Consider the following 26,867-nt stretch of genomic DNA (forward strand, 5'->3'; position numbering starts at 1 on the left):
CTTACCTTGCAAGAACTAAAGAGACACTGTGTGGCCATGTGGCCTTAATGAGAGAGACTGACTCAAGCTTAGCTTGCAAGAACTAAGAGACACAGTGTGGCCATGTGGCCTTAATGAGAGAGACTCACTCCAGCCTAGCTTGCAAGAACTAAGAGACACTGTGTGGCCATGTGGCCTTAATGAGAGAGACTCACTCCAGCTTAGCTTGCAAGAACTAAGAGACAGTGTGGCCATGTGGCCTTAATGAGAGAGACTGATTCCAGCTTAGCTTGCAAGAACTAAGAGACAGTGTGGCCATGTGGCCTTAATGAGAGAGACTGACTCCAGCTTAGCTTGCAAGAACTAAAAGACACAGTGTGCCCATGTGACCTTAATGAGAGAGACTGACTCCAGCTTACCTTGCAAGAACTAAGAGACACTGTGTGGCCATGTGGCCTTAATGAGAGAGACTGACTCAAGCTTAGCTTGCAAGAACTAAGAGACACAGTGTGGCCATGTGGCCTTAATGAGAGAGACTCACTCCAGCTTAGCTTGCAAGAACTAAGAGACACTGTGTGGCCATGTGGCCTTAATGAGAGAGACTGATTCCAGCTTAGCTTGCAAGAACTAAGAGACACAGTGTGGCCATGTGGCCTTAATGAGACTGACTCCAGCTTAGCTTGCAAGAACTAAGAGACACAGTGTGACCATGTGACCTTAATGAGAGAGACTGATTCCAGCTTAGCTTGCAAGAACTAAGAGACACTGTGTGGCCATGTGGCCTTAATGAGAGAGACTGACTCAAGCTTAGCTTGCAAGAACTAAGAGACACAGTGTGGCCATGTGGCCTTAATGAGAGAGACTGACTCCAGCTTAGCTTGCAAGAACTAAGAGACACAGTGTGCCCATGTGACCTTAATGAGAGAGACTGACTCCAGCTTACCTTGCAAGAACTAAGAGACACTGTGTGGCCATGTGGCCTTAATGAGAGAGATTGACTCAAGCTTAGCTTGCAAGAACTAAGAGACACAGTGTGGCCATGTGGCCTTAATGAGAGAGACTCACTCCAGCTTAGCTTGCAAGAACTAAGAGACAGTGTGGCCATGTAGCCTTAATGAGAGAGACTGACTCCAGCTTAGCTTGCAAGAACTAAGAGACACAGTGTGGCCATGTGGCCTTAATGAGAGAGACTGACTCCAGCTTAGCTTGCAAGAACTAAGAGACACAGTGTGGCCATGTGGCCTTAATGAGATAGACTGATTCCAGCTTAACTTGCAAGAACTAAGAGACACAGTGTGGCCATGTGGCCTTAATGAGAGAGACTGACTCCAGCTTAGCTTGCAAGAACTAAGAGACACAGTGTGCCCATGTGACCTTAATGAGAGAGACTGACTCCAGCTTACCTTGCAAGAACTAAGAGACACTGTGTGGCCATGTGGCCTTAATGAGAGAGACTGACTCAAGCTTAGCTTGCAAGAACTAAGAGACACAGTGTGGCCATGTGGCCTTAATGAGAGAGACTCACTCCAGCTTAGCTTGCAAGAACTAAGAGACACTGTGTGGCCATGTGGCCTTAATGAGAGAGACTCACTCCAGCTTAGCTTGCAAGAACTAAGAGACACAGTGTGGCCATGTGGCCTTAATGAGAGAGACTCATTCCAGCTTAGCTTGCAAGAACTAAAAGACAGTGTGGCCATGTGGCCTTAATGAGAGAGACTGACTCCAGCTTAGCTTGCAAGAACTAAGAGACACAGTGTGCCCATTGTGACCTTAAAGAGAGAGACTGACTCCAGCTTACCTTGCAAGAACTAAGAGACACTGTGTGGCCATGTGGCCTTAATGAGAGAGACTGACTCAAGCTTAGCTTGCAAGAACTAAGAGACACAGTGTGGCCATGTGGCCTTAATGAGAGAGACTCACTCCAGCTTAGCTTGCAAGAACTAAGAGACACTGTGTGGCCATGTGGCCTTAATGAGAGAGACTGATTCCAGCTTAGCTTGCAAGAACTAAGAGACACAGTGTGGCCATGTGGCCTTAATGAGAGAGACTGACTCCAGCTTAGCTTGCAAGAACTAAGAGACACAGTGTGACCATGTGACCTTAATGAGAGAGACTGACTCCAGCTTAGCTTGCAAGAACTAAGAGACACTGTGTGGCCATGTGGCCTTAATGAGAGAGACTGACTCAAGCTTAGCTTGCAAGAACTAAGAGACACTGTGTGGCCATGTGGCCTTAATGAGAGAGACTGACTCAAGCTTAGCTTGCAAGAACTAAGAGACACAGTGTGGCCATGTGGCCTTAATGAGAGAGACTCACTCCAGCTTAGCTTGCAAGAACTAAGAGACACTGTGTGCCCATGTGGCCTTAATGAGAGAGACTGACTCCAGCTTAGCTTGCAAGAACTAAGAGACACAGTGTGCCCATGTGACCTTAATGAGAGAGACTGACTCCAGCTTACCTTGCAAGAACTAAGAGACACTGTGTGGCCATGTGGCCTTAATGAGAGAGACTGACTCAAGCTTAGCTTGCAAGAACTAAGAGACACAGTGTGGCAATGTGGCCTTAATGAGAGAGACTCACTCCAGCTTAGCTTGCAAGAACTAAGAGACACTGTGTGGCCATGTGGCCTTAATGAGAGAGACTCACTCCAGCTTAGCTTGCAAGAACTAAGAGACACAGTGTGGCCATGTGGCCTTAATGAGAGAGACTCATTCCAGCTTAGCTTGCAAGAACTAAAAGACAGTGTGGCCATGTGGCCTTAATGAGAGAGACTGACTCCAGCTTAGCTTGCAAGAACTAAGAGACACAGTGTGCCCATTGTGACCTTAAAGAGAGAGACTGACTCCAGCTTACCTTGCAAGAACTAAGAGACACTGTGTGGCCATGTGGCCTTAATGAGAGAGACTGACTCAAGCTTAGCTTGCAAGAACTAAGAGACACAGTGTGGCCATGTGGCCTTAATGAGAGAGACTCACTCCAGCTTAGCTTGCAAGAACTAAGAGACACTGTGTGACCATGTGGCCTTAATGAGAGAGACTGATTCCAGCTTAGCTTGCAAGAACTAAGAGACACAGTGTGGCCATGTGGCCTTAATGAGAGAGACTGACTCCAGCTTAGCTTGCAAGAACTAAGAGACACAGTGTGACCATGTGACCTTAATGAGAGAGACTGACTCCAGCTTAGCTTGCAAGAACTAAGAGACACTGTGTGGCCATGTGGCCTTAATGAGAGAGACTGACTCAAGCTTAGCTTGCAAGAACTAAGAGACACTGTGTGGCCATGTGGCCTTAATGAGAGAGACTGACTCAAGCTTAGCTTGCAAGAACTAAGAGACACAGTGTGGCCATGTGGCCTTAATGAGAGAGACTCACTCCAGCTTAGCTTGCAAGAACTAAGAGACACTGTGTGGCCATGTGGCCTTAATGAGAGAGACTCACTCCAGCTTAGCTTGCAAGAACTAAGAGACACAGTGTGGCCATGTGGCCTTAATGAGAGACTCACTCCAGCTTAGCTTGCAAGAACTAAGAGACAGTGTGGCCATGTAGCCTTAATGAGAGAGACTGACTCCAGCTTAGCTTGCAAGAACTAAGAGACACAGTGTGGCCATGTGGCCTTAATGAGAGAGACTGACTCCAGCTTAGCTTGCAAGAACTAAGAGACACAGTGTGGCCATGTGGCCTTAATGAGATAGACTGATTCCAGCTTAACTTGCAAGAACTAAGAGACACAGTGTGGCCATGTGGCCTTAATGAGAGAGACTGACTCCAGCTTAGCTTGCAAGAACTAAGAGACACAGTGTGCCCATGTGACCTTAATGAGAGAGACTGACTCCAGCTTACCTTGCAAGAACTAAGAGACACTGTGTGGCCATGTGGCCTTAATGAGAGAGACTGACTCAAGCTTAGCTTGCAAGAACTAAGAGACACAGTGTGGCAATGTGGCCTTAATGAGAGAGACTCACTCCAGCTTAGCTTGCAAGAACTAAGAGACACTGTGTGGCCATGTGGCCTTAATGAGAGAGACTCACTCCAGCTTAGCTTGCAAGAACTAAGAGACACAGTGTGGCCATGTGGCCTTAATGAGAGAGACTCATTCCAGCTTAGCTTGCAAGAACTAAAAGACAGTGTGGCCATGTGGCCTTAATGAGAGAGACTGACTCCAGCTTAGCTTGCAAGAACTAAGAGACACAGTGTGCCCATTGTGACCTTAAAGAGAGAGACTGACTCCAGCTTACCTTGCAAGAACTAAGAGACACTGTGTGGCCATGTGGCCTTAATGAGAGAGACTGACTCAAGCTTAGCTTGCAAGAACTAAGAGACACAGTGTGGCCATGTGGCCTTAATGAGAGAGACCCACTCCAGCTTAGCTTGCAAGAACTAAGAGACACTGTGTGGCCATGTGGCCTTAATGAGAGAGACTGATTCCAGCTTAGCTTGCAAGAACTAAGAGACACAGTGTGGCCATGTGGCCTTAATGAGAGAGACTGACTCCAGCTTAGCTTGCAAGAACTAAGAGACACAGTGTGACCATGTGACCTTAATGAGAGAGACTGACTCCAGCTTAGCTTGCAAGAACTAAGAGACACTGTGTGGCCATGTGGCCTTAATGAGAGAGACTGACTCAAGCTTAGCTTGCAAGAACTAAGAGACACAGTGTGGCCATGTGGCCTTAATGAGAGAGACTGATTCCAGCTTAACTTGCAAGAACTAAGAGACACAGTGTGGCCATGTGGCCTTAATGAGAGAGACTGACTCCAGCTTAGCTTGCAAGAACTAAGAGACACAGTGTGCCCATGTGACCTTAATGAGAGAGACTGACTCCAGCTTACCTTGCATGAACTAAAGAGACACTGTGTGGCCATGTGGCCTTAATGAGAGAGACTGACTCAAGCTTAGCTTGCAAGAACTAAGAGACACAGTGTGGCCATGTGGCCTTAATGAGAGAGACTCACTCCAGCTTAGCTTGCAAGAACTAAGAGACACTGTGTGGCCATGTGGCCTTAATGAGAGAGACTCACTCCAGCTTAGCTTGCAAGAACTAAGAGACACAGTGTGGCCATGTGGCCTTAATGAGAGAGACTCATTCCAGCTTAGCTTGCAAGAACTAAAAGACAGTGTGGCCATGTGGCCTTAATGAGAGAGACTGACTCCAGCTTAGCTTGCAAGAACTAAGAGACACAGTGTGCCCATTGTGACCTTAAAGAGAGAGACTGACTCCAGCTTACCTTGCAAGAACTAAGAGACACTGTGTGGCCATGTGGCCTTAATGAGAGAGACTGACTCAAGCTTAGCTTGCAAGAACTAAGAGACACAGTGTGGCCATGTGGCCTTAATGAGAGAGACCCACTCCAGCTTAGCTTGCAAGAACTAAGAGACACTGTGTGGCCATGTGGCCTTAATGAGAGAGACTGATTCCAGCTTAGCTTGCAAGAACTAAGAGACACAGTGTGGCCATGTGGCCTTAATGAGAGAGACTGACTCCAGCTTAGCTTGCAAGAACTAAGAGACACAGTGTGACCATGTGACCTTAATGAGAGAGACTGACTCCAGCTTAGCTTGCAAGAACTAAGAGACACTGTGTGGCCATGTGGCCTTAATGAGAGAGACTGACTCAAGCTTAGCTTGCAAGAACTAAGAGACACAGTGTGGCCATGTGGCCTTAATGAGAGAGACTGATTCCAGCTTAACTTGCAAGAACTAAGAGACACAGTGTGGCCATGTGGCCTTAATGAGAGAGACTGACTCCAGCTTAGCTTGCAAGAACTAAGAGACACAGTGTGCCCATGTGACCTTAATGAGAGAGACTGACTCCAGCTTACCTTGCATGAACTAAAGAGACACTGTGTGGCCATGTGGCCTTAATGAGAGAGACTGACTCAAGCTTAGCTTGCAAGAACTAAGAGACACAGTGTGGCCATGTGGCCTTAATGAGAGAGACTCACTCCAGCTTAGCTTGCAAGAACTAAGAGACACTGTGTGGCCATGTGGCCTTAATGAGAGAGACTCACTCCAGCTTAGCTTGCAAGAACTAAGAGACAGTGTGGCCATGTGGCCTTAATGAGAGAGACTGACTCCAGCTTAGCTTGCAAGAACTAAGAGACACAGTGTGCCCATGTGACCTTAATGAGAGAGACTGACTCCAGCTTACCTTGCAAGAACTAAGAGACACTGTGTGGCCATGTGGCCTTAATGAGAGAGACTGACTCAAGCTTAGCTTGCAAGAACTAAGAGACACAGTGTGGCCATGTGGCCTTAATGAGAGAGACTCACTCCAGCTTAGCTTGCAAGAACTAAGAGACACTGTGTGGCCATGTGGCCTTAATGAGAGAGACTCACTCCAGCTTAGCTTGCAAGAACTAAGAGACAGTGTGGCCATGTGGCCTTAATGAGAGAGACTGACTCCAGCTTAGCTTGCAAGAACTAAGAGACACAGTGTGGCCATGTGGCCTTAATGAGAGAGACTGACTCCAGCTTAGCTTGCAAGAACTAAGAGACACAGTGTGGCCATGTGGCCATAATGAGAGAGACTGATTCCAGCTTAACTTGCAAGAACTAAGAGACACAGTGTGGCCATGTGGCCTTAATGAGAGAGACTGACTCCAGCTTAGCTTGCAAGAACTAAGAGACACAGTGTGCCCATGTGACCTTAATGAGAGAGACTGACTCCAGCTTACCTTGCAAGAACTAAAGAGACACTGTGTGGCCATGTGGCCTTAATGAGAGAGACTGACTCAAGCTTAGCTTGCAAGAACTAAGAGACACAGTGTGGCCATGTGGCCTTAATGAGAGAGACTCACTCCAGCTTAGCTTGCAAGAACTAAGAGACACTGTGTGGCCATGTGGCCTTAATGAGAGAGACTCACTCCAGCTTAGCTTGCAAGAACTAAGAGACAGTGTGGCCATGTGGCCTTAATGAGAGAGACTGACTCAAGCTTAGCTTGCAAGAACTAAGAGACACAGTGTGGCCATGTGGCCTTAATGAGAGAGACTGACTCCAGCTTAGCTTGCAAGAACTAAGAGACACAGTGTGCCCATGTGACCTTAATGAGAGAGACTGACTCCAGCTTACCTTGCAAGAACTAAGAGACACTGTGTGGCCATGTGGCCTTAATGAGAGAGACTGACTCAAGCTTAGCTTGCAATAACTAAGAGACACAGTGTGGCCATGTGGCCTTAATGAGAGAGACTCACTCCAGCTTAGCTTGCAAGAACTAAGAGACACTGTGTGGCCATGTGGCCTTAATGAGAGAGACTCACTCCATCTTAGCTTGCAAGAACTAAGAGACACAGTGTGGCCATGTGGCCTTAATGAGAGAGACTGATTCCAGCTTAACTTGCAAGAACTAAGAGACACAGTGTGGCCATGTGGCCTTAATGAGAGAGACTGACTCCAGCTTAGCTTGCAAGAACTAAGAGACACAGTGTGGCCATGTGGCCTTAATGAGAGAGACTGACTCCAGCTTAGCTTGCAAGAACTAAGAGACACAGTGTGGCCATGTTGCCTTAATGAGACTGACTCCAGATTAGCTTGCAAGAACTAAGAGACACAGTGTGGCCATGTGGCCTTAATGAGAGACTCACTCCAGCTTAGCTTGCAAGAACTAAGAGACACTGTGTGGCCATGTGGCCTTAATGAGAGAGACTCACTCCAGCTTAGCTTGCAAGAACTAAGAGACACAGTGTGGCCATGTGGCCGTAATGAGAGAGACTGATTCCAGCTTAGCTTGCAAGAACTAAGAGACAGTGTGGCCGTGTGGCCTTAATGAGAGAGACTGACTCCAGCTTAGCTTGCAAGAACTAAGAGACACAGTGTGCCCATGTGACCTTAATGAGAGAGACTGACTCCAGCTTACCTTGCAAGAACTAAGAGACACTGTGTGGCCATGTGGCCTTAATGAGAGAGACTGACTCAAGCCTAGCTTGCAAGAACTAAGAGACACAGTGTGGCCATGTGGCCTTAATGAGAGAGACTCACTCCAGCTTACCTTGCAAGAACTAAGAGACACTGTGTGGCCATGTGGCCTTAATGAGAGAGACTGACTCAAGCTTAGCTTGCAATAACTAAGAGACATAGTGTGGCCATGTGGCCTTAATGAGAGAGACTCACTCCAGCTTAGCTTGCAAGAACTAAGAGACACTGTGTGGCCATGTGGCCTTAATGAGAGAGACTCACTCCATCTTAGCTTGCAAGAACTAAGAGACACAGTGTGGCCATGTGGCCTTAATGAGAGAGACTGATTCCAGCTTAAATTGCAAGAACTAAGAGACACAGTGTGGCCATGTGGCCTTAATGAGAGAGACTGACTCCAGCTTAGCTTGCAAGAACTAAGAGACACAGTGTGCCCATGTGACCTTAATGAGAGAGACTGACTCCAGCTTACCTTGCAAGAACTAAGAGACACTGTGTGGCCATGTGGCCTTAATGAGAGAGACTGACTCAAGCTTAGCTTGCAAGAACTAAGAGACACAGTGTGGCCATGTGGCCTTAATGAGAGAGACTGATTCCAGCTTAGCTTGCAAGAACTAAGAGACACTGTGTGGCCATGTGGCCTTAATGAGAGAGACTCACTCCAGCTTAGCTTGCAAGAACTAAGAGACACAGTGTGGCCATGTGGCCTTAATGAGAGAGACTGATTCCAGCTTAGCTTGCAAGAACTAAGAGACAGTGTGGCCATGTGGCCTTAATGAGAGAGACTGACTCCAGCTTAGCTTGCAAGAACTAAGAGACACAGTGTGCCCATGTGACCTTAATGAGAGAGACTGACTCCAGCTTACCTTGCAAGAACTAAGAGACACTGTGTGGCCATGTGGCCTTAATGAGAGAGACTGACTCAAGCCTAGCTTGCAAGAACTAAAAGACACAGTGTGGCCATGTGGCCTTAATGAGAGAGACTCACTCCAGCTTAGCTTGCAAGAACTAAGAGACACTGTGTGGCCATGTGGCCTTAATGAGAGAGACTGACTCCAGCTTACCTTGCAAGAACTAAGAGACACTGTGTGGCCATGTGGCCTTAATGAGAGAGACTGACTCAAGCTTAGCTTGCAAGAACTAAGAGACACAGTGTGGCCATGTGGCCTTAATGAGAGAGACTCACTCCAGCTTAGCTTGCAAGAACTAAGAGACACTGTGTGGCCATGTGGCCTTAATGAGAGAGACTCACTCCAGCTTAGCTTGCAAGAACTAAGAGACACAGTGTGGCCATGTGGCCTTAATGAGAGAGACTGATTCCAGCTTAGCTTGCAAGAACTAAGAGAGAGTGTGGCCATGTGGCCTTAATGAGAGAGACTGATTCCAGCTTAGCTTGCAAGAACTAAGAGACACAGTGTGGCCATGTGGCCTTAATGAGACTGACTCCAGCTTAGCTTGCAAGAACTAAGAGACACTGTGTGGCCATGTGGCCTTAATGAGAGAGACTGACTCAAGCTTAGCTTGCAAGAACTAAGAGACACAGTGTGGCCATGTGGCCTTAATGAGAGAGACTGACTCCAGCTTAGCTTGCAAGAACTAAGAGACACAGTGTGCCCATGTGACCTTAATGAGAGAGACTGACTCCAGCTTACCTTGCAAGAACTAAGAGACACTGTGTGGCCATGTGGCCTTAATGAGAGAGACTGACTCAAGCTTAGCTTGCAAGAACTAAGAGACACAGTGTGGCCATGTGGCCTTAATGAGAGAGACTCACTCCAGCTTAGCTTGCAAGAACTAAGAGACACTGTGTGGCCATGTGGCCTTAATGAGAGAGACTCACTCCAGCTTAGCTTGCAAGAACTAAGAGACACAGTGTGGCCATGTGGCCTTAATGAGAGAGACTGATTCCAGCTTAACTTGCAAGAACTAAGAGACACAGTGTGGCCATGTGGCCTTAATGAGAGAGACTGACTCCAGCTTAGCTTGCAAGAACTAAGAGACACAGTGTGCCCATGTGACCTTAATGAGAGAGACTGACTCCAGCTTACCTTGCAAGAACTAAGAGACACTGTGTGGCCATGTGGCCTTAATGAGAGAGACTGACTCAAGCTTAGCTTGCAAGAACTAAGAGACACAGTGTGGCCATGTGGCCTTAATGAGAGACTCACTCCAGCTTAGCTTGCAAGAACTAAGAGACACTGTGTGGCCATGTGGCCTTAATGAGAGAGACTCACTCCAGCTTAGCTTGCAAGAACTAAGAGACACAGGGTGGCCATGTGGCCTTAATGAGAGAGACTGATTCCAGCTTAGCATGCAAGAACTAAGAGACAGTGTGGCCATGTGGCCTTAATGAGAGAGACTGACTCCAGCTTAGCTTGCAAGAACTAAGAGACACAGTGTGCCCATGTGACCTTAATGAGAGAGACTGACTCCAGCTTACCTTGCAAGAACTAAGAGACACTGTGTGGCCATGTGGCCTTAATGAGAGAGACTGACTCAAGCTTAGCTTGCAAGAACTAAGAGACACAGTGTGGCCATGTGGCCTTAATGAGAGAGACTCACTCCAGCTTAGCTTGCAAGAACTAAGAGACACTGTGTGGCCATGTGGCCTTAATGAGAGAGACTCACTCCAGCTTAGCTTGCAAGAACTAAGAGACACAGTGTGGCCATGTGGCCTTAATGAGAGAGACTGATTCCAGCTTAACTTGCAAGAACTAAGAGACACAGTGTGGCCATGTGGCCTTAATGAGAGAGACTGACTCCAGCTTAGCTTGCAAGAACTAAGAGACACAGTGTGCCCATGTGACCTTAATGAGAGAGACTGACTCCAGCTTACCTTGCAAGAACTAAGAGACACTGTGTGGCCATGTGGCCTTAATGAGAGAGACTGACTCAAGCTTAGCTTGCAAGAACTAAGAGACACAGTGTGGCCATGTGGCCTTAATGAGAGACTCACTCCAGCTTAGCTTGCAAGAACTAAGAGACACTGTGTGGCCATGTGGCCTTAATGAGAGAGACTCACTCCAGCTTAGCTTGCAAGAACTAAGAGACACAGGGTGGCCATGTGGCCTTAATGAGAGAGACTGATTCCAGCTTAGCATGCAAGAACTAAGAGACAGTGTGGCCATGTGGCCTTAATGAGAGAGACTGACTCCAGCTTAGCTTGCAAGAACTAAGAGACACAGTGTGGCCATGTGGCCATAATGAGAGAGACTGATTCCAGCTTAACTTGCAAGAACTAAGAGACACAGTGTGGCCATGTGGCCTTAATGAGAGAGACTGACTCCAGCTTAGCTTGCAAGAACTAAGAGACACAGTGTGCCCATGTGACCTTAATGAGAGAGACTGACTCCAGCTTACCTTGCAAGAACTAAAGAGACACTGTTTGGCCATGTGGCCTTAATGAGAGAGACTGACTCAAGCTTAGCTTGCAAGAACTAAGAGACACAGTGTGGCCATGTGGCCTTAATGAGAGAGACTCACTCCAGCTTAGCTTGCAAGAACTAAGAGACACTGTGTGGCCATGTGGCCTTAATGAGAGAGACTCACTCCAGCTTAGCTTGCAAGAACTAAGAGACAGTGTGGCCATGTGGCCTTAATGAGAGAGACTGACTCCAGCTTAGCTTGCAAGAACTAAGAGACACAGTGTGGCCATGTGGCCATAATGAGAGAGACTGATTCCAGCTTAACTTGCAAGAACTAAGAGACACAGTGTGGCCATGTGGCCTTAATGAGAGAGACTGACTCCAGCTTAGCTTGCAAGAACTAAGAGACACAGTGTGCCCATGTGACCTTAATGAGAGAGACTGACTCCAGCTTACCTTGCAAGAACTAAAGAGACACTGTTTGGCCATGTGGCCTTAATGAGAGAGACTGACTCAAGCTTAGCTTGCAAGAACTAAGAGACACAGTGTGGCCATGTGGCCTTAATGAGAGAGACTCACTCCAGCTTAGCTTGCAAGAACTAAGAGACACTGTGTGGCCATGTGGCCTTAATGAGAGAGACTCACTCCAGCTTAGCTTGCAAGAACTAAGAGACAGTGTGGCCATGTGGCCTTAATGAGAGAGACTGATTCCAGCTTAGCTTGCAAGAACTAAGAGACAGTGTGGCCATGTGGCCTTAATGAGAGAGACTGACTCCAGCTTAGCTTGCAAGAACTAAGAGACACAGTGTGCCCATGTGACCTTAATGAGAGAGACTGACTCCAGCTTACCTTGCAAGAACTAAGAGACACTGTGTGGCCATGTGGCCTTAATGAGAGAGACTGACTCAAGCTTAGCTTGCAAGAACTAAGAGACACAGTGTGGCCATGTGGCCTTAATGAGAGAGACTCACTCCAGCTTAGCTTGCAAGAACTAAGAGACACTGTGTGGCCATGTGGCCTTAATGAGAGAGACTCACTCCAGCTTAGCTTGCAAGAACTAAGAGACAGTGTGGCCATGTGGCCTTAATGAGAGAGACTGACTCCAGCTTAGCTTGCAAGAACTAAGAGACACAGTGTGGCCATGTGGCCTTAATGAGAGAGACTGACTCCAGCTTAGCTTGCAAGAACTAAGAGACACAGTGTGGCCATGTGGCCTTAATGAGAGAGACTGATTCCAGCTTAGCTTGCAAGAACTAAGAGACACAGTGTGGCCATGTTGCCTTAATGAGACTGACTCCAGATTAGCTTGCAAGAACTAAGAGACACAGTGTGGCCATGTGGCCTTAATGAGACTGACTCCAGCTTAGCTTGCAAGAACTAAGAGACACAGTGTGACCATGTGACCTTAATGAGAGAGACTGATTCCAGCTTAGCTTGCAAGAACTAAGAGACACTGTGTGGCCATGTGGCCTTAATGAGAGAGACTGACTCAAGCTTAGCTTGCAAGAACTAAGAGACACAGTGTGGCCATGTGGCCTTAATGAGAGAGACTGACTCCAGCTTAGCTTGCAAGAACTAAGAGACACAGTGTGCCCATGTGACCTTAATGAGAGAGACTGACTCCAGCTTACCTTGCAAGAACTAAGAGACACTGTGTGGCCATGTGGCCTTAATGAGAGAGACTGACTCAAGCTTAGCTTGCAATAACTAAGAGACACAGTGTGGCCATGTGGCCTTAATGAGAGAGACTCACTCCAGCTTAGCTTGCAAGAACTAAGAAACACTGTGTGGCCATGTGGCCTTAATGAGAGAGACTCACTCCATCTTAGCTTGCAAGAACTAAGAGACACAGTGTGGCCATGTGGCCTTAATGAGAGAGACTGATTCCAGCTTAACTTGCAAGAACTAAGAGACACAGTGTGGCCATGTGGCCTTAATGAGAGAGACTGACTCCAGCTTAGCTTGCAAGAACTAAGAGACACAGTGTGCCCATGTGACCTTAATGAGAGAGACTGACTCCAGCTTACCTTGCAAGAACTAAGAGACACTGTGTGGCCATGTGGCCTTAATGAGAGAGACTGACTCAAGCTTAGCTTGCAAGAACTAAGAGACACAGTGTGGCCATGTGGCCTTAATGAGAGACTCACTCCAGCTTAGCTTGCAAGAACTAAGAGACACTGTGTGGCCATGTGGCCTTAATGAGAGAGACTCACTCCAGCTTAGCTTGCAAGAACTAAGAGACACAGTGTGGCCATGTGGCCTTAATGAGAGAGACTGATTCCAGCTTAGCTTGCAAGAACTAAGAGACAGTGTGGCCGTGTGGCCTTAATGAGAGAGACTGACTCCAGCTTAGCTTGCAAGAACTAAGAGACACAGTGTGCCCATGTGACCTTAATGAGAGAGACTGACTCCAGCTTACCTTGCAAGAACTAAGAGACACTGTGTGGCCATGTGGCCTTAATGAGAGAGACTGACTCAAGCCTAGCTTGCAAGAAATAAGAGACACAGTGTGGCCATGTGGCCTTAATGAGAGAGACTCACTCCAGCTTAGCTTGCAAGAACTAAGAGACACAGTGTGACCATGTGACCTTAATGAGAGAGACTGATTCCAGCTTAGCTTGCAAGAACTAAGAGACACTGTGTGGCCATGTGGCCTTAATGAGAGAGACTGACTCAAGCTTAGCTTGCAAGAACTAAGAGACACAGTGTGGCCATGTGGCCTTAATGAGAGAGACTGACTCCAGCTTAGCTTGCAAGAACTAAGAGACACAGTGTGCCCATGTGACCTTAATGAGAGAGACTGACTCCAGCTTACCTTGCAAGAACTAAGAGACACTGTGTGGCCATGTGGCCTTAATGAGAGAGACTGACTCAAGCTTAGCTTGCAATAACTAAGAGACATAGTGTGGCCATGTGGCCTTAATGAGAGAGACTCACTCCAGCTTAGCTTGCAAGAACTAAGAGACACTGTGTGGCCATGTGGCCTTAATGAGAGAGACTCACTCCATCTTAGCTTGCAAGAACTAAGAGACACAGTGTGGCCATGTGGCCTTAATGAGAGAGACTGATTCCAGCTTAAATTGCAAGAACTAAGAGACACAGTGTGGCCATGTGGCCTTAATGAGAGAGACTGACTCCAGCTTAGCTTGCAAGAACTAAGAGACACAGTGTGCCCATGTGACCTTAATGAGAGAGACTGACTCCAGCTTACCTTGCAAGAACTAAGAGACACTGTGTGGCCATGTGGCCTTAATGAGAGAGACTGACTCAAGCTTAGCTTGCAAGAACTAAGAGACACAGTGTGGCCATGTGGCCTTAATGAGAGACTCACTCCAGCTTAGCTTGCAAGAACTAAGAGACACTGTGTGGCCATGTGGCCTTAATGAGAGAGACTCACTCCAGCTTAGCTTGCAAGAACTAAGAGACACAGTGTGGCCATGTGGCCTTAATGAGAGAGACTGATTCCAGCTTAGCTTGCAAGAACTAAGAGACAGTGTGGCCATGTGGCCTTAATGAGAGAGACTGACTCCAGCTTAGCTTGCAAGAACTAAGAGACACAGTGTGCCCATGTGACCTTAATGAGAGAGACTGACTCCAGCTTACCTTGCAAGAACTAAGAGACACTGTGTGGCCATGTGGCCTTAATGAGAGAGACTGACTCAAGCCTAGCTTGCAAGAACTAAGAGACACAGTGTGGCCATGTGGCCTTAATGAGAGAGACTCACTCCAGCTTAGCTTGCAAGAACTAAGAGACACTGTGTGGCCATGTGGCCTTAATGAGAGAGACTGACTCCAGCTTACCTTGCAAGAACTAAGAGACACTGTGTGGCCATGTGGCCTTAATGAGAGAGACTGACTCAAGCTTAGCTTGCAAGAACTAAGAGACACAGTGTGGCCATGTGGCCTTAATGAGAGAGACTCACTCCAGCTTAGCTTGCAAGAACTAAGAGACACTGTGTGGCCATGTGGCCTTAATGAGAGAGACTCACTCCAGCTTAGCTTGCAAGAACTAAGAGACACAGTGTGGCCATGTGGCCTTAATGAGAGAGACTGATTCCAGCTTAGCTTGCAAGAACTAAGAGAGAGTGTGGCCATGTGGCCTTAATGAGAGAGACTGATTCCAGCTTAGCTTGCAAGAACTAAGAGACACAGTGTGGCCATGTGGCCTTAATGAGACTGACTCCAGCTTAGCTTGCAAGAACTAAGAGACACTGTGTGGCCATGTGGCCTTAATGAGAGAGACTGACTCAAGCTTAGCTTGCAAGAACTAAGAGACACAGTGTGGCCATGTGGCCTTAATGAGAGAGACTGACTCCAGCTTAGCTTGCAAGAACTAAGAGACACAGTGTGCCCATGTGACCTTAATGAGAGAGACTGACTCCAGCTTACCTTGCAAGAACTAAGAGACACTGTGTGGCCATGTGGCCTTAATGAGAGAGACTGACTCAAGCTTAGCTTGCAAGAACTAAGAGACACAGTGTGGCCATGTGGCCTTAATGAGAGAGACTCACTCCAGCTTAGCTTGCAAGAACTAAGAGACACTGTGTGGCCATGTGGCCTTAATGAGAGAGACTCACTCCAGCTTAGCTTGCAAGAACTAAGAGACACAGTGTGGCCATGTGGCCTTAATGAGAGAGACTGATTCCAGCTTAACTTGCAAGAACTAAGAGACACAGTGTGGCCATGTGGCCTTAATGAGAGAGACTGACTCCAGCTTAGCTTGCAAGAACTAAGAGACACAGTGTGCCCATGTGACCTTAATGAGAGAGACTGACTCCAGCTTACCTTGCAAGAACTAAGAGACACTGTGTGGCCATGTGGCCTTAATGAGAGAGACTGACTCAAGCTTAGCTTGCAAGAACTAAGAGACACAGTGTGGCCATGTGGCCTTAATGAGAGACTCACTCCAGCTTAGCTTGCAAGAACTAAGAGACACTGTGTGGCCATGTGGCCTTAATGAGAGAGACTCACTCCAGCTTAGCTTGCAAGAACTAAGAGACACAGGGTGGCCATGTGGCCTTAATGAGAGAGACTGATTCCAGCTTAGCATGCAAGAACTAAGAGACAGTGTGGCCATGTGGCCTTAATGAGAGAGACTGACTCCAGCTTAGCTTGCAAGAACTAAGAGACACAGTGTGCCCATGTGACCTTAATGAGAGAGACTGACTCCAGCTTACCTTGCAAGAACTAAGAGACACTGTGTGGCCATGTGGCCTTAATGAGAGAGACTGACTCAAGCCTAGCTTGCAAGAACTAAGAGACACAGTGTGGCCATGTGGCCTTAATGAGAGAGACTCACTCCAGCTTAGCTTGCAAGAACTAAGAGACACTGTGTGGCCATGTGGCCTTAATGAGAGAGACTGATTCCAGCTTAGCTTGCAAGAACTAAGAGACACAGTGTGGCCATGTGGCCTTAATGAGAGAGACTGACTCCAGCTTAGCTTGCAAGAACTAAGAGACAGTGTGACCATGTGACCTTAATGAGAGAGACTGACTCCAGCTTAGCTTGCAAGAACTAAGAGACACTGTGTGGCCATGTGGCCTTAATGAGAGAGACTGACTCAAGCTTAGCTTGCAAGAACTAAGAGACACAGTGTGGCCATGTGGCCTTAATGAGAGAGACTGATTCCAGCTTAACTTGCAAGAACTAAGAGACACAGTGTGGCCATGTGGCCTTAATGAGAGAGACTGACTCCAGCTTAGCTTGCAAGAACTAAGAGACACAGTGTGGCCATGTGGCCTTAATGAGATAGACTCACTCCAGCTTAGCTTGCAAGAACTAAGAGACACTGTGTGGCCATGTGGCCTTAATGAGAGAGACTCACTCCAGCTTAGCTTGCAAGAACTAAGAGACACAGTGTGGCCATGTGGCCTTAATGAGAGAGACTGATTCCAGCTTAGCTTGCAAGAACTAAGAGACAGTGTGGCCATGTGGCCTTAATGAGAGAGACTGACTCCAGCTTAGCTTGCAAGAACTAAGAGACACAGTGTGCCCATGTGACCTTAATGAGAGAGACTGACTCCAGCTTACCTTGCAAGAACTAAGAGACACTGTGTGGCCATGTGGCCTTAATGAGAGAGACTGACTCAAGCTTAGCTTGCAAGAACTAAGAGACACAGTGTGGCCATGTGGCCTTAATGAGAGAGACTCACTCCAGCTTAGCTTGCAAGAACTAAGAGACACTGTGTGGCCATGTGGCCTTAATGAGAGAGACTCACTCCAGCTTAGCTTGCAAGAACTAAGAGACAGTGTGGCCATGTGGCCTTAATGAGAGAGACTGACTCCAGCTTAGCTTGCAAGAACTAAGAGACACAGTGTGGCCATGTGGCCTTAATGAGAGAGACTGACTCCAGCTTAGCTTGCAAGAACTAAGAGACACAGTGTGGCCATGTGGCCTTAATGAGAGAGACTGATTCCAGCTTAGCTTGCAAGAACTAAGAGACACAGTGTGGCCATGTGGCCTTAATGAGACTGACTCCAGCTTAGCTTGCAAGAACTAAGAGACACAGTGTGACCATGTGACCTTAATGAGAGAGACTGATTCCAGCTTAGCTTGCAAGAACTAAGAGACACTGTGTGGCCATGTGGCCTTAATGAGAGAGACTGACTCAAGCTTAGCTTGCAAGAACTAAGAGACACAGTGTGGCCATGTGGCCTTAATGAGAGAGACTGACTCCAGCTTAGCTTGCAAGAACTAAGAGACACAGTGTGCCTATGTGACCTTAATGAGAGAGACTGACTCCAGCTTACCTTGCAAGAACTAAGAGACACTGTGTGGCCATGTGGCCTTAATGAGAGAGACTGACTCAAGCTTAGCTTGCAAGAACTAAGAGACACTGTGTGGCCATGTGGCCTTAATGAGAGAGACTCACTCCAGCTTAGCTTGCAAGAACTAAGAGACACAGTGTGGCCATGTGGCCTTAATGAGAGAGACTGATTCCAGCTTAGCTTGCAAGAACTAAGAGACAGTGTGGCCATGTGGCCTTAATGAGAGAGACTGACTCCAGCTTAGCTTGCAAGAACTAAGAGACACAGTGTGGCCATGTGGCCTTAATGAGAGAGACTCACTCCAGCTTAGCTTGCAAGAACTAAGAGACACAGTGTGGCCATGTGGCCTTAATGAGAGAGACTGATTCCAGCTTAGCTTGCAAGAACTAAGAGACAGTGTGGCCATGTGGCCTTAATGAGAGAGACTGACTCCAGCTTAGCTTGCAAGAACTAAGAGACACAGTGTGCCCATGTGACCTTAATGAGAGAGACTGACTCCAGCTTACCTTGCAAGAACTAAGAGACACTGTGTGGCCATGTGGCCTTAATGAGAGAGACTGACTCAAGCTTAGCTTGCAAGAACTAAGAGACACAGTGTGGCCATGTGGCCTTAATGAGAGAGACTCACTCCAGCTTAGCTTGCAAGAACTAAGAGACACTGTGTGGCCATGTGGCCTTAATGAGAGAGACTCACTCCAGCTTAGCTTGCAAGAACTAAGAGACAGTGTGGCCATGTGGCCTTTATGAGAGAGACTGACTCCAGCTTAGCTTGCAAGAACTAAGAGACACAGTGTGGCCATGTGGCCTTAATGAGAGAGACTGACTCCAGCTTAGCTTGCAAGAACTAAGAGACACAGTGTGGCCATGTGGCCTTAATGAGAGAGACTGATTCCAGCTTAGCTTGCAAGAACTAAGAGACACAGTGTGGCCATGTGGCCTTAATGAGACTGACTCCAGCTTAGCTTGCAAGAACTAAGAGACACAGTGTGACCATGTGACCTTAATGAGAGAGACTGATTCCAGCTTAGCTTGCAAGAACTAAGAGACACTGTGTGGCCATGTGGCCTTAATGAGAGAGACTGACTCAAGCTTAGCTTGCAAGAACTAAGAGACACAGTGTGGCCATGTGGCCTTAATGAGAGAGACTGACTCCAGCTTAGCTTGCAAGAACTAAGAGACACAGTGTGCCCATGTGACCTTAATGAGAGAGACTGACTCCAGCTTACCTTGCAAGAACTAAGAGACACTGTGTGGCCATGTGGCCTTAATGAGAGAGACTGACTCAAGCTTAGCTTGCAAGAACTAAGAGACACAGTGTGGCCATGTGGCCTTAATGAGAGAGACTCACTCCAGCTTAGCTTGCAAGAACTAAAAGACACTGTGTGGCCATGTGGCCTTAATGAGAGAGACTCACTCCAGCTTAGCTTGCAAGAACTAAGAGACACAGTGTGGCCATGTGGCCTTAATGAGAGAGACTGATTCCAGCTTAGCTTGCAAGAACTAAGAGACAGTGTGGCCATGTGGCCTTAATGAGAGAGACTGACTCCAGCTTAGCTTGCAAGAACTAAGAGACACAGTGTGCCCATGTGACCTTAATGAGAGAGACTGACTCCAGCTTACCTTGCAAGAACTAAGAGACACTGTGTGGCCATGTGGCCTTAATGAGAGAGACTGACTCAAGCTTAGCTTGCAAGAACTAAGAGACACAGTGTGGCCATGTGGCCTTAATGAGAGAGACTCACTCCAGCTTAGCTTGCAAGAACTAAGAGACACTGTGTGGCCATGTGGCCTTAATGAGAGAGACTGATTCCAGCTTAGCATGCAAGAACTAAGAGACAGTGTGGCCATGTGGCCTTAATTAGAGAGACTGACTCCAGCTTAGCTTGCAAGAACTAAGAGACACAGTGTGCCCATGTGACCTTAATGAGAGAGACTGACTCCAGCTTACCTTGCAAGAACTAAGAGACACTGTGTGGCCATGTGGCCTTAATGAGAGAGACTGACTCAAGCCTAGCTTGCAAGAACTAAGAGACACAGTGTGGCCATGTGGCCTTAATGAGAGAGACTCACTCCAGCTTAGCTTGCAAGAACTAAGAGACACTGTGTGGCCATGTGGCCTTAATGAGAGGGACTGATTCCAGCTTAGCTTGCAAGAACTAAGAGACACAGTGTGGCCATGTGGCCTTAATGAGAGAGACTGACTCCAGCTTAGCTTGCAAGAACTAAGAGACAGTGTGACCATGTGACCTTAATGAGAGAGACTGACTCCAGCTTAGCTTGCAAGAACTAAGAGACACTGTGTGGCCATGTGGCCTTAATGAGAGAGACTGACTCCAGCTTAGCTTGCAAGAACTAAGAGACACAGTGTGGCCATGTGGCCTTAATGAGAGAGACTGACTCCAGCTTAGCTTGCAAGAACTAAGAGACACAGTGTGGCCATGTGGCCTTAATGAGAGAGACTGATTCCAGCTTAACTTGCAAGAACTAAGAGACACAGTGTGGCCATGTGGCCTTAATGAGAGAGACTGACTCCAGCTTAGCTTGCAAGAACTAAGAGACACAGTGTGGCCATGTGGCCTTAATGAGAGAGACTCACTCCAGCTTAGCTTGCAAGAACTAAGAGACACTGTGTGGCCATGTGGCCTTAATGAGAGAGACTCACTCCAGCTTAGCTTGCAAGAACTAAGAGACACAGTGTGGCCATGTGGCCTTAATGAGAGAGACTGATTCCAGCTTAGCTTGCAAGAACTAAGAGACAGTGTGGCCATGTGGCCTTAATGAGAGAGACTGACTCCAGCTTAGCTTGCAAGAACTAAGAGACACAGTGTGCCCATGTGACCTTAATGAGAGAGACTGACTCCAGCTTACCTTGCAAGAACTAAGAGACACTGTGTGGCCATGTGGCCTTAATGAGAGAGACTGACTCAAGCTTAGCTTGCAAGAACTAAGAGACACAGTGTGGCCATGTGGCCTTAATGAGAGAGACTCACTCCAGCTTAGCTTGCAAGAACTAAGAGACACTGTGTGGCCATGTGGCCTTAATGAGAGAGACTCACTCCAGCTTAGCTTGCAAGAACTAAGAGACAGTGTGGCCATGTGGCCTTAATGAGAGAGACTGACTCCAGCTTAGCTTGCAAGAACTAAGAGACACAGTGTGGCCATGTGGCCTTAATGAGAGAGACTGACTCCAGCTTAGCTTGCAAGAACTAAGAGACACAGTGTGGCCATGTGGCCTTAATGAGAGAGACTGATTCCAGCTTAGCTTGCAAGAACTAAGAGACACAGTGTGGCCATGTGGCCTTAATGAGAGAGACTGACTCCAGCTTAGCTTGCAAGAACTAAGAGACACAGTGTGCCTATGTGACCTTAATGAGAGAGACTGACTCCAGCTTACCTTGCAAGAACTAAGAGACACTGTGTGGCCATGTGGCCTTAATGAGAGAGACTGACTCAAGCTTAGCTTGCAAGAACTAAGAGACACTGTGTGGCCATGTGGCCTTAATGAGAGAGACTCACTCCAGCTTAGCTTGCAAGAACTAAGAGACACAGTGTGGCCATGTGGCCTTAATGAGAGAGACTGATTCCAGCTTAGCTTGCAAGAACTAAGAGACAGTGTGGCCATGTGGCCTTAATGAGAGAGACTGACTCCAGCTTAGCTTGCAAGAACTAAGAGACACAGTGTGGCCATGTGGCCTTAATGAGAGAGACTCACTCCAGCTTAGCTTGCAAGAACTAAGAGACACAGTGTGGCCATGTGGCCTTAATGAGAGAGACTGATTCCAGCTTAGCTTGCAAGAACTAAGAGACAGTGTGGCCATGTGGCCTTAATGAGAGAGACTGACTCCAGCTTAGCTTGCAAGAACTAAGAGACACAGTGTGCCCATGTGACCTTAATGAGAGAGACTGACTCCAGCTTACCTTGCAAGAACTAAGAGACACTGTGTGGCCATGTGGCCTTAATGAGAGAGACTGACTCAAGCTTAGCTTGCAAGAACTAAGAGACACAGTGTGGCCATGTGGCCTTAATGAGAGAGACTCACTCCAGCTTAGCTTGCAAGAACTAAGAGACACTGTGTGGCCATGTGGCCTTAATGAGAGAGACTCACTCCAGCTTAGCTTGCAAGAACTAAGAGACAGTGTGGCCATGTGGCCTTTATGAGAGAGACTGACTCCAGCTTAGCTTGCAAGAACTAAGAGACACAGTGTGGCCATGTGGCCTTAATGAGAGAGACTGACTCCAGCTTAGCTTGCAAGAACTAAGAGACACAGTGTGGCCATGTGGCCTTAATGAGAGAGACTGATTCCAGCTTAGCTTGCAAGAACTAAGAGACACAGTGTGGCCATGTGGCCTTAATGAGACTGACTCCAGCTTAGCTTGCAAGAACTAAGAGACACAGTGTGACCATGTGACCTTAATGAGAGAGACTGATTCCAGCTTAGCTTGCAAGAACTAAGAGACACTGTGTGGCCATGTGGCCTTAATGAGAGAGACTGACTCAAGCTTAGCTTGCAAGAACTAAGAGACACAGTGTGGCCATGTGGCCTTAATGAGAGAGACTGACTCCAGCTTAGCTTGCAAGAACTAAGAGACACAGTGTGCCCATGTGACCTTAATGAGAGAGACTGACTCCAGCTTACCTTGCAAGAACTAAGAGACACTGTGTGGCCATGTGGCCTTAATGAGAGAGACTGACTCAAGCTTAGCTTGCAAGAACTAAGAGACACAGTGTGGCCATGTGGCCTTAATGAGAGAGACTCACTCCAGCTTAGCTTGCAAGAACTAAAAGACACTGTGTGGCCATGTGGCCTTAATGAGAGAGACTCACTCCAGCTTAGCTTGCAAGAACTAAGAGACACAGTGTGGCCATGTGGCCTTAATGAGAGAGACTGATTCCAGCTTAGCTTGCAAGAACTAAGAGACAGTGTGGCCATGTGGCCTTAATGAGAGAGACTGACTCCAGCTTAGCTTGCAAGAACTAAGAGACACAGTGTGCCCATGTGACCTTAATGAGAGAGACTGACTCCAGCTTACCTTGCAAGAACTAAGAGACACTGTGTGGCCATGTGGCCTTAATGAGAGAGACTGACTCAAGCTTAGCTTGCAAGAACTAAGAGACACAGTGTGGCCATGTGGCCTTAATGAGAGAGACTCACTCCAGCTTAGCTTGCAAGAACTAAGAGACACTGTGTGGCCATGTGGCCTTAATGAGAGAGACTGATTCCAGCTTAGCATGCAAGAACTAAGAGACAGTGTGGCCATGTGGCCTTAATTAGAGAGACTGACTCCAGCTTAGCTTGCAAGAACTAAGAGACACAGTGTGCCCATGTGACCTTAATGAGAGAGACTGACTCCAGCTTACCTTGCAAGAACTAAGAGACACTGTGTGGCCATGTGGCCTTAATGAGAGAGACTGACTCAAGCCTAGCTTGCAAGAACTAAGAGACACAGTGTGGCCATGTGGCCTTAATGAGAGAGACTCACTCCAGCTTAGCTTGCAAGAACTAAGAGACACTGTGTGGCCATGTGGCCTTAATGAGAGGGACTGATTCCAGCTTAGCTTGCAAGAACTAAGAGACACAGTGTGGCCATGTGGCCTTAATGAGAGAGACTGACTCCAGCTTAGCTTGCAAGAACTAAGAGACAGTGTGACCATGTGACCTTAATGAGAGAGACTGACTCCAGCTTAGCTTGCAAGAACTAAGAGACACTGTGTGGCCATGTGGCCTTAATGAGAGAGACTGACTCCAGCTTAGCTTGCAAGAACTAAGAGACACAGTGTGGCCATGTGGCCTTAATGAGAGAGACTGACTCCAGCTTAGCTTGCAAGAACTAAGAGACACAGTGTGGCCATGTGGCCTTAATGAGAGAGACTGATTCCAGCTTAACTTGCAAGAACTAAGAGACACAGTGTGGCCATGTGGCCTTAATGAGAGAGACTGACTCCAGCTTAGCTTGCAAGAACTAAGAGACACAGTGTGGCCATGTGGCCTTAATGAGAGAGACTCACTCCAGCTTAGCTTGCAAGAACTAAGAGACACTGTGTGGCCATGTGGCCTTAATGAGAGAGACTCACTCCAGCTTAGCTTGCAAGAACTAAGAGACACAGTGTGGCCATGTGGCCTTAATGAGAGAGACTGATTCCAGCTTAGCTTGCAAGAACTAAGAGACAGTGTGGCCATGTGGCCTTAATGAGAGAGACTGACTCCAGCTTAGCTTGCAAGAACTAAGAGACACAGTGTGCCCATGTGACCTTAATGAGAGAGACTGACTCCAGCTTACCTTGCAAGAACTAAGAGACACTGTGTGGCCATGTGGCCTTAATGAGAGAGACTGACTCAAGCTTAGCTTGCAAGAACTAAGAGACACAGTGTGGCCATGTGGCCTTAATGAGAGAGACTCACTCCAGCTTAGCTTGCAAGAACTAAGAGACACTGTGTGGCCATGTGGCCTTAATGAGAGAGACTCACTCCAGCTTAGCTTGCAAGAACTAAGAGACAGTGTGGCCATGTGGCCTTAATGAGAGAGACTGACTCCAGCTTAGCTTGCAAGAACTAAGAGACACAGTGTGGCCATGTGGCCTTAATGAGAGAGACTGACTCCAGCTTAGCTTGCAAGAACTAAGAGACACAGTGTGGCCATGTGGCCTTAATGAGAGAGACTGATTCCAGCTTAGCTTGCAAGAACTAAGAGACACAGTGTGGCCATGTGGCCTTAATGAGACTGACTCCAGCTTAGCTTGCAAGAACTAAGAGACACAGTGTGACCATGTGACCTTAATGAGAGAGACTGATTCCAGCTTAGCTTGCAAGAACTAAGAGACACTGTGTGGCCATGTGGCCTTAATGAGAGAGACTGACTCAAGCTTAGCTTGCAAGAACTAAGAGACACAGTGTGGCCATGTGGCCTTAATGAGAGAGACTGACTCCAGCTTAGCTTGCAAGAACTAAGAGACACAGTGTGCCCATGTGACCTTAATGAGAGAGACTGACTCCAGCTTACCTTGCAAGAACTAAGAGACACTGTGTGGCCATGTGGCCTTAATGAGAGAGACTGACTCAAGCTTAGCTTGCAAGAACTAAGAGACACAGTGTGGCCATGTGGCCTTAATGAGAGAGACTGATTCCAGCTTAGCTTGCAAGAACTAAGAGACAGTGTGGCCATGTGGCCTTAATGAGAGAGACTGACTCCAGCTTAGCTTGCAAGAACTAAGAGACACAGTGTGCCCATGTGACCTTAATGAGAGAGACTGACTCCAGCTTACCTTGCAAGAACTAAGAGACACTGTGTGGCCATGTGGCCTTAATGAGAGAGACTGACTCAAGCTTAGCTTGCAAGAACTAAGAGACACAGTGTGGCCATGTGGCCTTAATGAGAGAGACTCACTCCAGCTTAGCTTGCAAGAACTAAGAGACACTGTGTGGCCATGTGGCCTTAATGAGAGAGACTCACTCCAGCTTAGCTTGCAAGAACTAAGAGACAGTGTGGCCATGTGGCCTTAATGAGAGAGACTGACTCCAGCTTAGCTTGCAAGAACTAAGAGACACAGTGTGGCCATGTGGCCTTAATGAGAGAGACTGACTCCAGCTAAGCTTGCAAGAACTAAGAGACACAGTGTGGCCATGTGGCCTTAATGAGAGAGACTGATTCCAGCTTAGCTTGCAAGAACTAAGAGACACAGTGTGGCCATGTGGCCTTAATGAGACTGACTCCAGCTTAGCTTGCAAGAACTAAGAGACACAGTGTGACCATGTGACCTTAATGAGAGAGACTGATTCCAGCTTAGCTTGCAAGAACTAAGAGACACTGTGTGGCCATGTGGCCTTAATGAGATAGACTGACTCAAGCTTAGCTTGCAAGAACTAAGAGACACAGTGTGGCCATGTGGCCTTAATGAGAGAGACTGACTCCAGCTTAGCTTGCAAGAACTAAGAGACACAGTGTGCCCATGTGACCTTAATGAGAGAGACTGACTCCAGCTTACCTTGTAAGAACTAAGAGACACTGTGTGGCCATGTGGCCTTAATGAGAGAGACTGACTCAAGCTTAGCTTGCAAGAACTAAGAGACACAGTGTGGCCATGTGGCCTTAATGAGAGAGACTCACTCCAGCTTAGCTTGCAAGAACTAAAAGACACTGTGTGGCCATGTGGCCTTAATGAGAGAGACTCACTCCAGCTTAGCTTGCAAGAACTAAGAGACACAGTGTGGCCATGTGGCCTTAATGAGAGAGACTGATTCCAGCTTAGCTTGCAAGAACTAAGAGACAGTGTGGCCATGTGGCCTTAATGAGAGAGACTGACTCCAGCTTAGCTTGCAAGAACTAAGAGACACAGTGTGCCCATGTGACCTTAATGAGAGAGACTGACTCCAGCTTACCTTGCAAGAACTAAGAGACACTGTGTGGCCATGTGGCCTTAATGAGAGAGACTGACTCAAGCTTAGCTTGCAAGAACTAAGAGACACAGTGTGGCCATGTGGCCTTAATGAGAGAGACTCACTCCAGCTTAGCTTGCAAGAACTAAGAGACACTGTGTGGCCATGTGGCCTTAATGAGAGAGACTGATTCCAGCTTAGCATGCAAGAACTAAGAGACAGTGTGGCCATGTGGCCTTAATTAGAGAGACTGACTCCAGCTTAGCTTGCAAGAACTAAGAGACACAGTGTGCCCATGTGACCTTAATGAGAGAGACTGACTCCAGCTTACCTTGCAAGAACTAAGAGACACTGTGTGGCCATGTGGCCTTAATGAGAGAGACTGACTCAAGCCTAGCTTGCAAGAACTAAGAGACACAGTGTGGCCATGTGGCCTTAATGAGAGAGACTCACTCCAGCTTAGCTTGCAAGAA

The sequence above is a fragment of the Petromyzon marinus genome, chromosome 11 (assembly GCF_048934315.1).
Source record: "Petromyzon marinus isolate PM22_M1 ecotype Great Lakes invasive population chromosome 11, UKy_Petmar_22M1.pri1.0, whole genome shotgun sequence".
Lineage (NCBI taxonomy): Eukaryota > Metazoa > Chordata > Hyperoartia > Petromyzontiformes > Petromyzontidae > Petromyzon > Petromyzon marinus.